A 2,824-nucleotide genomic window follows, 5' to 3' on the forward strand; every position below is an offset into this window, starting at 1 on the left:
ATCACCTTTGGGTATTGGGATGACGATGGCTGTTTTCCAAGAGCGGGGAAGCTTGCCTGCAGTGAAAGACATGTTAAATAAATCCAAGATAGGGTTGTCTACCTTTACCTCCAGGAGAGCATTGAGGATATCATAGGTGATGCCATCCTTGCCAGGAGCTGTTGACTTGCCCAACTTGACTGCCGAGAGGAGTTCGTCATGCGTGATAGGCACACAGGTGTCGTCCAGCAGAGGAACACTGTGGCAAAGCAACTCCATCCTTCGTGGTCTTTGCTGATCAAGCGCCTCCTGGTGTTCCACAGGAAGGCCAGAGAAGGATGAGGCTTCCTTCCACTGCAAGATGAGTTCTCGTGCCCTGCCTGCAGGATCAGGGTCACACACCTGCCGTCTGGACTTGCCCCGGACGCTGTTGACATGGTGCCACACCTCCCGGAGGGACCGGGTCCTGCGCACCTTGTCCAGGAAGGAGACCCAGTACTTCTTCCTTTCCTGCTGCCGCAGATCCGTGAGGTGTCGAGCCACGGTAACCATGGCATCCCGTGACTCTGTGTCTGCTGGGTTGAGCTGCCAACGTCTCTGGTAGGCAGCGAGCGTCTGTTGGCAGTTCAGTATGACAGGGTCGGTAGCGTAAGTCCAGCGGCGTGGAGCATGGGCCTTTGCTGGAACCCTTGGAGTCGCGATGAATCCCTCGATGGTGTGCAGGATTCCGTCGTACAGTGCCTCTGCATCAGCAAAGGAGCCCTTCACGGCAGCGTACCATGCCACCACATGGACGACGAGGTCCGTCATCCTGGATGGTGGCACCGTCAAGCGCTTCCTGGGCACTGCTGGGGCGGACTGCACCGGGAGGGTCGTCTCCAGGGCGAAGTGGTCGCTCAGCAATGACCTGACAAGATAAGTTTGGGCAGTATACGTTGGCATATTGATGAGGGCTACATAATCAAGTCTGCCTCCTTGAACATGTGTGGGTGTGTGGTCCCCAGTAAGTACAGCTGTATCTGTGGTGTCAAGGAAAGCCTTCCAGCGCACACCATTGGCATTGGTGGTGAGGTGGCTTCCTAATTCCTTATGCCTGGCATTAAGGTCACCCATGATAACACTTTGCTCTTCAAGAACATACTCAGGAAAATTTGCAATATTAAGGGCACCAGCATTAATGCCCATGTTTACAAAGTAAATAATTTCACCCACAGTGTGCAAGCAAACAGTAATAAATTCAATACCCTCAGTGACCCCCATTTTCATGAAGTTAACTGGAATCCCATGTTTAATGTAAGTGGCCATCCCCCGACTACTGCCGTCACCACAACTGAGGGTGTGGGAGGCATAACTCCGCAGCTCAGGCACCCTTGGCCCTACCTCCTGTAAGGCAATAATGTCAGGCTTATGGAAAAGGACACTAGAGTGTAAGTCAGTGAAACGGGCATGTAGACCATTGACATTCCATGTTAGGGTGCGGAAAGTCTTACTGTTCATCGCGATGGTGTTGCATCTGTGTCTTCAGGCCATCCACTTCTTGTGTCAGGTGAGACATCTGCTCCATCAGCATCTGCATGGCTGCCATCAGATGTCCCTGATCTGGCTCGGGGCTGGCAGTCTTCAGATTTCCCTGGTCTGGCTCGGAGCTGGCAGTCTTCATATGTCCCTGGTCTGGCTCGGGGCTGGCAGTCTTCAGGTGTCCCTGGTCCAGCTCGGAGCTGGCAGTCCAAGCTGGGATTGGGCTGTGGCACTGCTTCTTCTTTCGGCTGACCAGTGTCCATTCACCTGCATTATCCTCCTCACAGTCTGCCACAGGTGATTTGCTCTCTGCAGCAGGGGGAGCAGGGGCCATCCCTGAGAGGCTCCGGGGCTGTCGTGTGGCTCCCTTGACTGGCTTGGTGGGGGTATCCATCCTCGGTGTGGGTGCAGCAGCAGTTGCACATTGCCCTGCAGCCTTGTCCTTTATCGTGGGTGGATCACACAGGCTATGCTGACACACGGCACTCTCTTCTTGGCTCTGTTGAGCACCGCTGGCTAGGGATGGGGTTGGGGCCACAGTGGAGGTCTCACTGCATAATGTGTGCTGCTGGTTCTTGAAGGCGGCAAACTCGGTACTAAGACCAGAGACTGTTGCAGTCAGATTGTCCACTTTGGCGACTAGTGTACTCACCAACGCCATTAGCTGCTGGGTAGCGTCGGTGCCAGGCAGTTCCTGGGTGATGCCTGCCTGGGAAACTGTGTTTAGAGGCACAGGGGGCACTGTAGCAGTGTGCTGCGGCAAAGGTGGTAACACGGCAGGTGTGGTTGAAGTGCCAGCGGTGGGGCAGGAAGGCTGGGACAGGTGAGGGGCAGCGGCCGTGAAGGAGGGCTTCGTCGCCCATGCGTTGGTCTGAGGAGGTGGAGCCTGGCGGAAAAGAGAGAGAGAGAGAGTGTGTGTGTGTGTGGTGTGTGGGAGACAAGCTTCCCATTGACGCATAGGCTCTAAATCCCATAATTTGCCCAGCACAAGTTTTGGCAGAGCCGCACGCCGGGAAATCCCCGAAAAAGCCAACGCCGTAAACGATCTTCATAAAAGGGTCAGACTATAGGCGGTCTTTACTGGCTTTTGGCATGCCTTTCAGTAATTTGCAATTAATAAGCTTGTCAAGTTTAGGTATTTCTTTTGACTTCGTTTGTAATTCTATAGTGCCGGAGACACTTCATATTAAGTTAGTAATTATTAAGATTATAAATGTAACTAAGACACATGTAGTATATCATATATCAAAGACGTCAGGCAGACAGTAAGCTGACTGTCTGACGGAGACAGACGGTAGTCTGACCATCTGCCAGAGAGAGAGAGAGA

The sequence above is a fragment of the Portunus trituberculatus genome, chromosome 20 (genome assembly GCF_017591435.1).
Source record: "Portunus trituberculatus isolate SZX2019 chromosome 20, ASM1759143v1, whole genome shotgun sequence".
Classification (NCBI taxonomy): domain Eukaryota; kingdom Metazoa; phylum Arthropoda; class Malacostraca; order Decapoda; family Portunidae; genus Portunus; species Portunus trituberculatus.